Consider the following 15,024-nt stretch of genomic DNA (forward strand, 5'->3'; position numbering starts at 1 on the left):
GAGCTTCAGTGATTCTGTGCCATTCTTTTTTTGTTGTTGTTGCTTTAATTTGTGACATGTATGACACAATTATGCCTTAATAAAGTCAGTTATTATAATCTCTCATACACTTATAGTGGGGCAAAAAAGTATTTAGTCAGCCACCAATTGTGCAAGTTCTCCTACTTAAAAAGATGAGAGAGGCCTGACATTTTCATCATAGGTACACTTCAACTATGAGAGACAGAATGGGGGGAAAGAATCCAGGAAATCACATTGTAGGATTTTTAATGAATTGATTGGTAAATTCCTCGGTAAAATAAGTATTTGGTCACCTACAAACAAGCAAGATTTCTGGCTCTCACAGACCTGTAACTTCTTCTTTAAGAGGCTCCTCTGTCCTCCACTCGTTACCTGTATTAATGGCACCTGTTTGAACTCGTTATCAGTATAAAAGACACCTGTCCACAACCTCAAACAGTCACACTCCAAACTCCACTATGGCCAAGACCAAAGAGCTGTCAAAGGACACCAGAAACAAAATTGTAGACCTGCACCAGGCTGGGAAGACTGAATCTGCAATAGGTAAGCAGCTTGGTGTGAAGAAATCAACTGTGGGAGCAATTATTAGAAAATGGAAGACATACAAGACCACTGATAATCTCCCTCGATCTGGGGCTCCACGCAAGATCTCACCCCGTGGGGTCAAAATGATCACAAGAACGGTGAGCAAAAATCCCAGAACCACACGGGGGGACCTAGTGAATGACCTGCAGAGAGCTGGGACCAAAGTAACAAAGGCCACCGTCAGTAACACACTACGCCGCCAGGGACTCAAATCCTGCAGTGCCAGACGTGTCCCCCTGCTTAAGCCAGTACATGTCCAGGCCTGTCTGAAGTTTGCTAGAGAGCATTTGGATGATCCAGAAGAGGATTGGGAGAATGTCATATGGTCAGATGAAACCAAAATAGAACTTTTTGGTAAAAACTCAACTTGTCGTGTTTGGAGGAGAAAGAATGCTGAGTTGCATCCAAAGAACACCATACCTACTGTGAAGCATGGGGGTGGAAACATCATGCTTTGGGGCTGTTTTTCTGCAAAGGGACCAGGACGACTGATCCATGTAAAGGAAAGAATGAATGGGGCCATGTATCGTGAGATTTTGAGTGAAAACCTCCTTCCATCAGCAAGGGCATTGAAGATGAAATGTGGCTGGGTCTTTCAGCATGACAATGATCCCAAACACACCGCCCGGGCAATGAAGGAGTGGCTTCGTAAGAAGCATTTCAAGGTCCTGGAGTGGCCTAGCCAGTCTTCAGATCTCAACCCCATAGAAAATCTTTGGAGGGAGTTGAAAGTCCGTGTTGCCCAGCGACAGCCCCAAAACATCACTGCTCTAGAGGAGATCTGCATGGAGGAATGGGCCAAAATACCAGCAACAGTGTGTGAAAACCTTGTGAAGACTTAAAAAAAACATTTGACCTCTGTCATTGCCAACAAAGGGTATATAACAAAGTATTGAGATGAACTTTTGTTATTGACCAAATACTTATTTTCCACCATAATTTGCAAATAAATTCTTTAAAAATCAGATAATGTGATTTTCTGGATTTTTTTCCTCATTCTGTCTCTCATAGTTGAGGTATACCTATGATGAAAATTACAGGCCTCTCTCATCTTTTTAAGTGGGAGAACTTGCACAATTGGTGACTGACTAAATACTTTTTTGCCCCACTGTATTATTATTATTATTATTATTATTATTATCTCATCTGTCCGTAAGGCCGATGAGCTGTTGCCATGGCATTGCAGCCATCATCTGTCCGTCGTCCACAATTCAGTTAAATCGTATCTCCTCCGTCGCTTCTCCAAGGATTTCCGTTCCCATTGTTTTGTTTGAAAGAACTCATCACTCCGCACAAAACTTGGTCTTTTTTTTGTCAAATTTTTTGCTAACGAGTTACTAATTAGACCACATTAACAAATTTTCCAGGCCTCTCACTAGAATTGTATCTCCTATCTTATTTCTCACCCATTTTCAGTTCTGATTGATGTTTTGGGTCGATCTTCCCTCGAGAAACAAAACTTGGCCTTTGTTTTGTTGATTTTCCTGTTGTAAACAATTTGTTTACAACTTTGTTTATTTTCAGTTAAATCGTGTCTCCTCCCTCCTTCAGTTCTCGATGGATTTCAGTTCTGATTGTTTTATTTGAAAGAACTCGACCTTCTGTACAACCCCTGGTTGTTGTATTGTTAATTTTTTGCTAATGAACTGCTAATTAGGTCACCTTAACGAGATTTGGGGCTTCTCAAAAGAATTGTATCTCCTCTCACCTGATTTCAGTTCTGATCAACGTTTTGGGTCGATCTTCCCTTGGGGAACAAAACTTGGTCATTTGTTTGTTGATTTTCTTGTTGTAAACAATTTGTTTACAACTTTGTTTATTTTCAGTTAAAGTATGTCTCCTCCCTCCTTCAGTTCTCAGTGGATTTCAGTTTTGATTGTTTTATTTGAAAGAACTCAACCTTCTGCACAACACTTGATCATTGTATTGTCAATTTTTTGCTAACAACTTAGTAATCAGGTCAACTTAACACATTTTCTTCTGACTAGAATGTATCTCCTCTCTGACTTATCATGCGAATTCAGTTCTGATCGACGTTTTGGGTCGATCTTCTTCCCTTGAGGAACAAACTTTGTCCTTTGTTGACTTTCCTGTTGTAAACAATTTCTCGTGGAGGTTGGTCCTCTTGCACATCGTCACATTTCAGTTCTGTTTGATGTTTTGGTCATCTCATCTCATTATCTGTAGCCGCTTTATCCTGTTCTACAGGGTCGCAGGCAAGCTGGAGCCTATCCCAGCTGACTACGGGCGAAAGGCGGGGTACACCCTGGACAAGTCGCCAGGTCATCACAGGGCTGACACATAGACACAGACAACCATTCACACTCACATTCACACCTACGGTCAATTTAGAGTCACCAGTTAACCTAACCTGCATGTCTTTGGACTGTGGGGGAAACCGGAGCACCCGGAGGAAACCCACGGGGAGAACATGCAAACTCCACACAGAAAGGCCCTCGCCAGCCACGGGGCTCGAACCCGGACCTTCTTGCTGTGAGGCGACAGTGCTAACCACTACACCACCGTGCCGCCTGTTTTGGTCATCATGGGTGTTTTTATGGCAGGACAGATGGGCTACTAGGTCCTTGACATTCTGGTTATTATTATTAGTAGTAGTAGGAGTAGTGATTGAGGGGAAAACTGAAACGTTGCACCAAGATGGATAAATTGTTCCAACATGGCTGTTCCAACCTTCATGATATCTTCAGCGCTGTTTAATGTCATTTTATGAAATAAAATAAATATAGAAATACATTTTTTTCTTTCAGGGAGCGCTGTTATAGGAAAATAATCCACTTACTTCGAGTTGGTGTAATGTCAGCTTAGACAAAGCTGATTTACTGTTACCATGTCAAATTAAAATTTTTCCCCCAATAACATCACATTTCAGAGTGTTTTATTCCTTTTATACCACAGCGGCTTACCAGTAATGACAATTAAATTCATTCAGTAGTGAACCAAACTTCATATGTTTTAAACGTTTATCGTTTCAGCATCTTTTTTTCTCTCTTTTGTGAATTTAATAACACTAATAACAGCTGGTCATGTTACACAGAAACCACAAAATGCAGTCTTAAACACTTTCTTACCTCTGTTACAAAGCACTGACACAGGAGACTCTGTCTGTAAATGTTATATAAATGTTTCCAAGCTTCACCACATCAACGATACATTATGATTTGTTAAATAGCATCACTTTCTTGATCAGATGATGCGGAGCGTCCCTGTGGATGAGCTGTTACTATGTAAATGAGAACGTATTCAACCGACCTTCTGACCAACCATGAATTAGGAATTTGACAGCGCTGTGGTGTACAACATGATTATACTGTCATGAATGAGATACCCATGGAAAATCCATGGGCTCCACCAAAAATTAAGAAAGTAAAAAAAGGTTTTATTGCTGTTTAAAAAGTTTGATGGAAAAAATGGTCTTTATGGTACCAACAAGAGTTCCATTACATTACAGGCATTTAGCAGATGCTCTTATCCAGAGCAATGTACAGCATACCCAGAGCAGCCTGGAGAGCAGTTGGGGGGTTAGGTGCCTTGTTCAAGGGCACTTCAGCCATTCCTGTTGGTCCAGGGAATTGAACCAGCAATCTTTTGGTCCCAAAGCTGCTTGTTTAACCTTTAAGCCATGGCTCCACTGTTGTTTCATGTCATCAAACTTTTTTTTTTGGCTGCAGATACATGAAAATGATGTGAAAGACACTGGCAGAAATTAAAGGAATTGAAATACAGTAGTATGATTCTCTGATTTAGGGGTGGCACGGTGGCGTAGTGGTTACTACTGTTGCCTCACAGCAAGAAGGTTCTGGGCTCGAGCCCAGGGGCCTTTCTGTGTGCATGTTCTCCTGTGTCTGCGTGGGTTTCCCCCACAGTCCTAAGACATGTGGTTAGGTTAACATGGGGCAACCATGGCCTGAGGTTGGGCTGAAGTGCTCTTCAGCAAGGGCACCGAACCCCCAACTGCTCCCCGGGTGCTGTAGCATAGCTGCCCACTGTTCTGGTTATGCATGTGTGCTCACTACTCACTTGGATGTGTTCACTGCAGAGGTTAAATTTCACTGTGTGCTTGAGTGTACACGTGACAAATAAAGGCTCATGTCAATGAGGATTATGTGAACAGAACTGAATGCGTTTGAATGTTTGGGAACAGGAGGGAAAAAATGATCACAAAAACACTCTATTGGGTCACATCACCTGCTGATCAACAGAGCCATGGTACAGAAGTGAGCTTTATCTTGATCCACATGTAAGGAGGTCTGATAAAAGGTTACGCAAGACCATGAGCTCATGATGCTTTCAGAGAACGTGAACTTTGTATAAACCAGACACGTCAAACTCGTTTTCGGTAACTGGAGACATTACACTCCAGCTGGACTGAACATCACATCAAGAACTCGTATAAAATGTGTCTAATTTGGATAAATGCATGGATTGAACTTAGTGTAAGTGTAGTGGTTAGCGCTGTCGCCTCACAGCAAGAAGGTCCTGGGTTCGAGCCCCGGGGCCGGCGAGGGCCTTTCTGTGTGGAGTTTGCATGTTCTCCCCGTGTCCGCATGGGTTTCCTCCGGGTGCTCCGGTTTCCCCCACAGTCCAAAGACATGCAGGTTAGGTTAACTGGTGACTCTAAATTGACCGTAGGTATGAATGTGAATGGTTGTCTGTGTCTATGTGTCAGCCCTGTGATGACCTGGCGACTTGTCCAGGGTGTACCCCGCCTTTCACCCGTAGTCAGCTGGGATAGGCTCCAGCTTGCCTGCGACCCTGTAGAAGGATAAAGCGGCTAGAGATAATGAGATGAGATGAACTTATAGCACATATGAAACAGATGAACACACTGCAATACATGACAAACTGTCCAGATTATGGTTTTACCTCACAGTACCTTGCATAAGTATTCACTCCCTTGCAGGAGTTTCCCATGTTTCTGGTTGGAACAGGTTACAACTCGGAACGGAGTTTATGGTTTTGAGTTAATTGCTCTATTTTGCCCCCTAGTGGAGCTTCATCATCACAAGCGGAGCCAAAGTAGCAAAGAAAAAACCCTTCATCTCTACAAGCTTCAGTACAGCTAAATATCAGCAAAACAGGATGAGAGTAACAAGACTTAGCTAATGTTTTGCTAACTAGCTCCCGAGTGCCCCGCTAATTTAAATAGGTGACCCATATAGCTGGTGGTACCAGTGTTGTATTTAAATATAAATTATGGCCAAATTTCAAACATAAACTATGCTTGACGTGATGATAAGCTACAGCCTTCATCTACACTGTGGTGTACAAGAACATCTGCTAACTCGTGAGGTCACATTCAAGTAGCTAGGTACTGTCATAGCTAACCCCTTCTGACACAAAACAGAATACTATAGTTACAATGCCTTGCAAAAGTATTCATACCCCTTGAACTTTTTCACATTTTTCCACCTTACAACCACAAACTTAAAAGTTTTTTATTGAGATTTTATGTGATCAACCAACACAGAGTAGCACATAATTGTGAAGTGAAACGAAAATGATAAATGGTCTTCAAAATTTTAAACAAATAAAAATCTAAAAAATGTGATGTGCATTAGTATTCAACCCCCCTGCGTCAATACTTTGTAGAGCCACCTTTTGCTGCAATTACAGCTGCAAGTCTTTTGTGGTATGTCTCTACCAGCTTTGCACATATAGACACTGACATTTTTGCCCATTCTTCTTTGCAAAATAGCTCAAGCTCAGCCAGATTGGATGGAGAGCGTCTGTGAACAGCAATTTTCAAGTCTTGCCACAGATGCTCAATGGGATTTAGGTCTGGACTTTGACTGGGCCATTCTAACACATGAATATTCTTTGATCTAAACCATTCCATTGTAGCTCTGGCTGTATGTTTAGGGTCATTGTCTTGCTGGAAGGTGAATCTCCTTCCCAGTCTCAAGTCTTTTGCAGCCTCCAACAGGTTTTCTTCCAGGATTGTCCTGTATTTAACTCCATCCATCTTCCCATCAACTCTGACCAGCTTCCCTGTCCCTGCTGAAGAACAGCATCCCCATAGCATGATGCTGCCACCACCATGTTTCACAGTGGGGATGGTGTGTGCAGGGTGATGAGCAGTGTTAGTTTTCCACCACACATAGCGCTTTGCATTTAGGCCAAAAAGTTCAACTTTGGTCTTATCTGACCAAAGCACCTTCTTCCACATGTTTGCTGTGTCCCCTACATGGCTTCTTATGCCTTTCTTTCAACAATGGCTTTCTTCTTGCCACTCTTCCAAAAAGGCCATCCAAGACTTATACTTGTCCAGAGTCAGGAAATGGGCAGGTAACATCTCTGCGGACCCACCACACCCTGGTCACAATCTGTTTAATCTTTTCCCCTCAGGGAGGCGATATAGATCACTGTATGCAAAAACAACCAGACACAAGAACACTTTCTTCCCTCAGGCTGTCTCTGTGATGAACAGCTAAAATCCAGATTCATATATCAGTATTATCACTTGCAAAATATCTGCACACTCATACTGTCATTCTGTGCTCACTGTTACTTATATTATATTCATACTTATTTAAATTTACTATTCATCTTTGCACTATGCACCATATTGCACCAAAAGGGAAATCCTTTCTGTGATGAACAGCTAAAATCCAGATTCATATATCAGTAATACCACTTGTAAAATATCTGAACACTTATACCATCATTCTGTGCACACTGTATACTTTATATTTATTTAACTAGTCCATACTTGACTTACCTGGATTACTTTGCACTATGCACCTATTTTTTGTTGTTGTTGTTTGCTTGTTTATCTGTTTTGTACTGAGAGCTAAGTGAACCGGAGTCAAATTCCTCGTGTGTGTCCACATACCTGGCAATAAAAGTGTTTCTGATTCTGATTTGTGGAGTGTACGACTTATAGTTGTCCTGTGCACAGATTCTCCCACCTGAGCTGTGGATTTCTGCAGCTCCTCCAGAGTGATCATGGGCCTCTTGGCTGCTTCTCTGACCAGTGCTCTCCTTGCTCGCTCTGTCAGTTTAGGTGGACGGCCATGTCTTGGTAGGTTTGCAGTTGTGCCATACTTTTTCCATTTTTGAATGATGGATTGAACAGTGCTTCTTGAGATGTTCAGAGCTTAGGATATTTATTTATAACCTAACCCTGCTTTAAACTTCTCCAGAACTTTATCCCTGACCTGTCTGGTGAGTTCTTTGGTCTTCATGATGCTGTTTGTTCTTCAGTGTTCTCTAACAAACCACTGAGGCCTTCACAGAACAAGTGTATTTATGCTGAGAGTAAATTACACACAGTAGGACTCTATTAACTAATTAGATGACTTCTGAAGGCAATTGATTGCACTGGATTGTATTTAGAGGTATCAGAGGACAGGGGGCTGAATACTAATGCACACCACACTTTTCAGATTTTTATTTGTTGAAAATTTTGAAGACCATTTATCATTTTCGTTTCACTTCACAATTATGTGCTACTCTGTGTTGGTCTATCACATAAAATCTCAATAAAAAACTTTTAAGTTCGTGGTTGTAAGGTGGAAAATGTGAAAAAGTTCAAGGGGTATGAATACTTTTTCAAGGCACTGTAGCTAACAAAGTTAGCGAGGTAGATACTTGGAAATGCTCCTGAAATTAAATGACTGATTTCATGTGAGGGGTTTTCTTGAGGAATTTGATTTAAGATGTATAAAAGATAAAAATGGCAATATAACTGTAAAAATGCAATGAGGCTAATTACCAACATATCATGTAAAAATACAACTAAGTCAAGTCTATTTAATAAACCAAATTTTTGAAAAAGCTCAAGTAAGTAAGTTAAGCTAAAGTGCTATACAAGGCTGAAATAAGACTAGGAATGCAAGTAATAATGAACAATAAGTCAACAATGAAAAATGAATTAAAACAGGACGGCGGCGACTGTCCATCGCTAGCGATGATGACTGCTTCATTAGGATGCACAGAAATGCAGATGGGCTGCGAGGCCCGCACGGTGGTATGGTGTTGTAGTGGTTAGCACTGTCGCCTCACAGGAAGAAGGTCCTGGGTTCGAGCCCAGCGGCCGACAAGGGCCTTTCTGTGTGGAGTTTGCATGTTCTTCCCATATCCGGTTTTCCTCCGGGTACTTCAGTTTCCCCCACAGTTCAAAGACATGCAGTTAGGTTAACATGGGGTGGCCTTGGGCTGAAGTGCCCTTGAGCAAGGTACCAAACCCCTAACTGCTCCCCGGGCACTGTAGTATGGCTGCCCACTGCTCTGGGTGTGTGCGCGCATGTGTGTTCATTGCTTCAGATGGGTTAAATGCAGAGGATGAATCTCACTATGCTTGAAGTGTGCATGTGACAAATAAAGGTTTCTTCTTCAGTGGCGGCACGAACAGCCCGACCGAGCTGTCATGGAATGTCTGGCCTCATGAGCTCTCGCATACTATTCTCCTCTCTTAACGAAGTGCCTTGCACAGTAAGGTAAGACAAACAATGTTGTGCTCCCATCATGTTGTCTCTCTGGACCTCCAGACCTGATGCCAAGTGGTGCACAAAAGTGCCACAGACCTGACGGTGATGACAATTGACTTGCCGAGTGATGCCATCTGTTGGCCATTTGAGTGGCTCTTCCACTTGCTATCTGATGGTGCGCCATTGACCCTGTTGGGTTCATCCACCACACTGCACCAAAAAGCACCCTGCTGCCAGTGCCTTATTGGTAATGTACTAATTTAACCCATAGCTGGAACCCAGGCAGGTGCTACCATTTCGGGTCAGAGTGGACCTAGGAGAAATGGTGATTAAGGGGTAACTCCACTTTCCCCAATACTCAAGTCCTTCTGGACCTGAGACTCACCACTGGTTGCAGTTTAAAGTCATACCCAGAAATAAACAGGACATACTAAATCATCAAATAGACCAAATGCTATTTAGGAAGGAAAAAGAGTTTTAAGGTGTGATTTAACAGTGTTAATGTATACTAAGGCAAGAAATCAACAATGATTTAAACATCAAACCAACCCAAACGCTATACAGTAAAAATGGGTTTTAAGACGTGATTTAGTTGTAAAAGGGGTAATGAATGCAGGGAAACAGATGAACCCAGAATGGTAATGTATTCCACCTTTTGGGGCCAGCAACAAAACTTGCACCATCATCTTTGCTTTTGGTCCATGGGAACAGAAACAACTGATTTGAGGACTTAAGCACCTGAGCAGCGGAGTGAAAATGAAGGAGACAGGAAAGTTATGAAGGTGCTAGATGAGGTATGGCTTTAAATACAAATAGCAAACCCTTAAAATCTATCCTAAATTTAACAGGAAGCCAGAGTAGAAAGGCCAACACAGGAGTGATGTGGTCCCTCTTCTTTGTATTTCTTGGTATTATGGTATTACGAGATGTCTTGCAACAGCATTTTGCACAAGCTGGAGGTGAGACAGAGAGGTCTGAGGAACGCCTATATACAGAGGTAGTCGAGGTCAGGGGAAAATAGTGCATGAATGAGTGAGTGACTCTCTCCAGATCCTTGAATGAGAGAAGAGTCTGAGGTTTAGTGACAGTTCTAAGCTGGAAAAAGCTTCCCTTGACAATGGTACTAATTTGCTTGTTAACTCAGAGATGGGTCTATAATTATGTCGTGTTGTAGGGTAATCAAGACCTCCTAAACCGAGACCAAGTCATGACCAAGATCAAAGTGTATCAAGACAAGACCAAGATTCTGAGGGGTTGAGATCAAGTCAAGACCAGGGCAGGGCGAGACCGAGTTAAGACCAGAACTGGACCAGTGTGTGTGAAGAGGGTGGGGGAGGGGTGACCGCCATTAACAGGAAGAATAAATTAGCATTGAGTCACGTTATTGGTTGCATTCGAAGCAGGAAGTTTTACATCCAATCACAGTAACGATGTTCACAAATTAATCAGAGAATGCACAGGCAATTTAGTGAAATCGCCACAGGTGTAGTCTTGACTGGTCTTGAAATAAAATCTTGAGTCCTCTATGTCTGAGACTGAGACAAGACCTAGTAAAGGCCCGGTTCCACAATACCTATAATTACAATGATAACTATCAATAAAGGGGTCCCCTGTAGTTTATATGGTTGGTGCTCACACCAGACTGATAATGATCCCCATAGCCCAGGCATGGGTTTATCCGTATCGGTGAGATTGCTTCTGGAGCCATTTTCCAGGCCTGAACCAGGTCCAATAAAACATCTGACCAATCAGGTCATTGTTTACATGTGACGCTGTCTGAGCACATGCTATTTTTCCCCAGGCATCTTTGTACATCTTTATTGCATCATGAAGTCACGGAATACAGAGTCACGGAAAATAAAAAATATATATATATATAATACAAAGCATGGATCTTTTATTCACTGATATTTCATGGAAAATCACATATCCATCATAAATTAATAAAGTAAACTTATAAATGGAGGTAAGATATTTTAATTATGAGCTTTGGCAGTCCAAACATTTAACTGTTTTAGACTTCTTAATTTTTTATCCATGATGCATCATCCGTATGAAATCGGTAGCCAATCTGTAATATACAGATAAAGAGAACCCAGTTAAACAAATGACACAAAAAATATTATACTTGGTCATTTATTTATTGAGGAAAATGATCCAATATTACATATCTGTGAGTGGCAAAAGTATGTGAACCTCTAGGATTAGCAGTTAATTTGAAGGTGAAATTAGAGTCCGGTGTTTTCAATCAATGGGATGACAATCAGGTGTGAGTGGGCACCCTGTTTTATTTAAAGAACAGGGATCTATCAAAGCCTGATCTTCACAACACATGTTTGTGGAAGTGTATCATGGCACGAACAAAGGAGATTTCTGAGGACCTCAGAAAAAGCGTTGTTGATGCTCATCAGGCTGGAAAAGGTTACAAAACCATCTCTAAAGAGTTTGGACTCCACCAATCCACAGTCAGACAGATTGTGTACAAATGGAGGAAATTCAAGACCATTGTTACCCTCCCCAGGAGTGGTCCACCAACAAAGATCACTCCAAGAGCAAGGCGTGTAATAGTCAACGAGGTCACAAAGGACCCCAGGGTAACTTCTAAGCAACTGAAGGCCTCTCTGACATTGACTAATGTTAATGTTCATGAGTCTACCATCAGGAGAACACTGAACAACAATGGTGTGCATGGCAAGGTTGCAAGGAGAAAGCCACTGCTCTCCAAAAAGAACATTGCTGCTCGTCTGCAGTTTGCTAAAGATCACGTGGGCAAGCCAGAAGGCTATTGGAAAAATGTTTTGTGGATGGATGAGACCAAAATAGAACTTTTTGGTTTAAATGAGAAGCGTTATGTTTGGAGAAAGGAAAACACCGCTTTCCAGCATAAGAACCTTATCCCATCTGTGAAACATGGTGGTGATAGTATCATGATTTAGGCCTGTTTTGCTGCATCTGGGCCAGGACAGCTTGCCGTCATTGATGGAACAATGAATTCTGAATTATACCAGCGAATTCTAAAGGAAAATGTCAGGACATCTGTCCATGAACTGAATCTCAAGAGAAGGTGGGTCATGCAGCAAGACAATGACCCTAAGCACACAAGTCGTTCTACCAAAGAATGGTTAAAGAAGAATAAAGTTAATGTTTTGGAATGGCCAAGTCAAAGTCCTGACCTTAATCCAATCGAAATGTTGTGGAAGGACCTGAAGCGAGCAGTTCATGTGAGGAAACCCACCAACATCCCAGAGTTGAAGCTGTTCTGTACGGAGGAATGGGCTAAAATTCCTCCAAGCCGGTGTGCAGGACTGATCAACAGTTACCGGAAACATTTAGTTGCAGTTATAGCTTCGCAAAGGGGTCACACCGGATACTGAAAGCAAAGGTTCACATACTTTTGCCACTCACAGATATGTAATATTGGATCATTTTCCTCAATAAATAAATGACCAAGCATAATATTTTTGTCTCATTTGTTTAACTGGGTTCTCTTTATCTACTTTTAGGACTTGTGTGAAAATCTGATGATGTTTTAGGTCATATTTATGCAGAAATATAGAAAATTCTAAAGGGTTCACAACTTTCAAGCACCACTGTAGTCATAGTTGTAGGTATATAGTTATCAGTGCTGTGGGACCGGGCCCTAAAAATACACTCAATTCCGAGAAGAGACCTTCAAAAAGTGGTCTCAAGTACTACAATACTACTGTAGGGTCTAGGTTATGGTTTTTAGTAACGGTTGAACAACTGCATGCTTAAAGTAAGGAGGAAGTGAAACATCTGCAAGGCAGCAATTCATTCTGGCCGAGATCACCAGGCCGACAGTGAGTAATGTCTCTTTAAATATGTAAGTCAAAAGGAAATCAAAAGGACAGTTAATTGGCTTCATTTTACTAACAGTCTTTGACAGCTGGGAGAAGCTCAATTTGGTCAAAGGTTGGACAAAAAGCTAATGATTTCTGAAAAATATTTGACTCTGCGGCGGCACGGTGGTGTAGTGGTTAGCGCTGTCGCCTCACAGCAAGAAGGTCCGGGTTTGAGCCCCGGGGCCGGCGAGGGCCTTTCTGTGTGGAGTTTGCATGTTCTCCCCGTGTCCGCGTGGGTTTCCTCCGGGTGCTCCGGTTTCCCCCACAGTCCAAAGACATGCAGGTTAGGTTAACTGGTGACTCTAAATTGACCGTAGGTGTGAATGTGAGTGTGAATGGTTGTCTGTGTCTATGTGTCAGCCCTGTGATGACCTGGCGACTTGTCCAGGGTGTACCCCGCCTTTCGCCCGTAGTCAGCTGGGATAGGCTCCAGCTTGCCTGCGACCCTGTAAAAGGATGAGATTTGACTCTGCCAGCTTTGACTGAGTGTTGGTAAGCTTCAAGACAGTCCCTTAGGATTTAGTAAGACAACTGTAATTTATCAGTTTTCCTGCCTGTGTGTGTAAGTGGTGTTTAGGATAACAGCACAATTTACATTTTATTTTTAAAAAAAAAAAGGTTGACAAGAAGTTTAACAGTTCTCATAGTGCAAAGTGGCCGCTCTGCAATCACAGAGGATCACGTCCATTACATTTACTATAAACATCGGCGTATTTCCTGGAGCAAAGCCATGTGACGCAAATTCAGGTAATTAGTAAGCACCTCACGAATTCACGTCAGGTGTGTTAACGTTTGAGGTTAAATATGAAACTGGAATGTGGTAGACAATAAAGGACTCGTTCAGCAAGGATAGCATGTACAAGCTGCCAATCACCTCACTTGTGCATGCACTGCAGTTGTGCTGCTAAAACCCACAAATCATACATCCCCTGTTACAGCATCCTCTAACACATGGCTTAAAAGCAAAAGACGGATACAGTGTTGACGTGAGAGTCCCAGTTCCTTACAGAAACACAGAATCAACTTAAAGTAGATGTGAAAGGAGCATACTGAGATCACATGAACCAGTTCATTGAACTGAAAGTAAAAAAAAAAAAAAAAATTCATGTAATTCTTCTGTAATTCTTTGTTCATTGGAATTATTACTCAGTGGGATTCATACACTGTATTTTCAGATAGTGACAGATGGAGGCTCTTCAATTAAGATTTATCTTTGTCTTTAATTTGCCCAGAGCTTGAAATAGTGACTTCACGCTTCCTGGTGCTTAATATGTATAGTTTTATAAATATTTGAGAAATTAAATAAAGGTACAGTATATTTGCATAAGAATCCACCTCTGGTGCTGTGAAACCTGGTTACAGTTTTAGGTTTCTAATGAAGAACTACATATCCGCGTATTTAATCTTTTCTTACTTTTTCAGTTTTGGTGAACAAGCCAGTTTAGATTTTTATTTTAATTTCATTATTTACTGGGCTGGGTTTATTTAGAACCTTTACCGGGCCGGTCCAGGTCCACAGCATGTACATTTGACACCCTTTCTATGAACGCTGTTCGAGTTTCAAAACCCAGAAACGAAAGTGCAATTCCTAAAAATGTCTATTTAGCAGAAGAAAAATTCCCACAAACTTTTCAGACTCTCATGTGAAACTGTTTTTGTGTCAAACATACGCACGGTGATACAGCTGAGTGCCAAGATTTGCATCCCCATGGTTTCTGCATCTGTTCTACTTTAGTTGACCTACAAACAATTTTGTGAGAAGAACAATCCAGAGCTTGGGACAGAAAAACGGTTTGGAAAAGTTATCCAGGATGGATGTGCAAGTTATTACAGAATATTTAACTCACGTTCAGAAATAATACAGGTACATCTGAGGAATTTACACAGTCTTGTTTGTTTAAATAAAAATCTGCTTCACTTTGTATTGATTCAAAGGTACGGTATGTACAGTTTTTGCACTCAGCTGTACAGTATGGAAAAATTTGCTCCCCCATACACAAACACATTTGTGTAGTGTGTAATAGATTAAATATATCTTACTCATCTGCTGTAACTAAAGTTATAGGTTGAGGTCAGACCCCACAACACCTCATTTCATTCTGTTC

The sequence above is a fragment of the Neoarius graeffei genome, chromosome 18 (assembly GCF_027579695.1).
Source record: "Neoarius graeffei isolate fNeoGra1 chromosome 18, fNeoGra1.pri, whole genome shotgun sequence".
Lineage (NCBI taxonomy): Eukaryota > Metazoa > Chordata > Actinopteri > Siluriformes > Ariidae > Neoarius > Neoarius graeffei.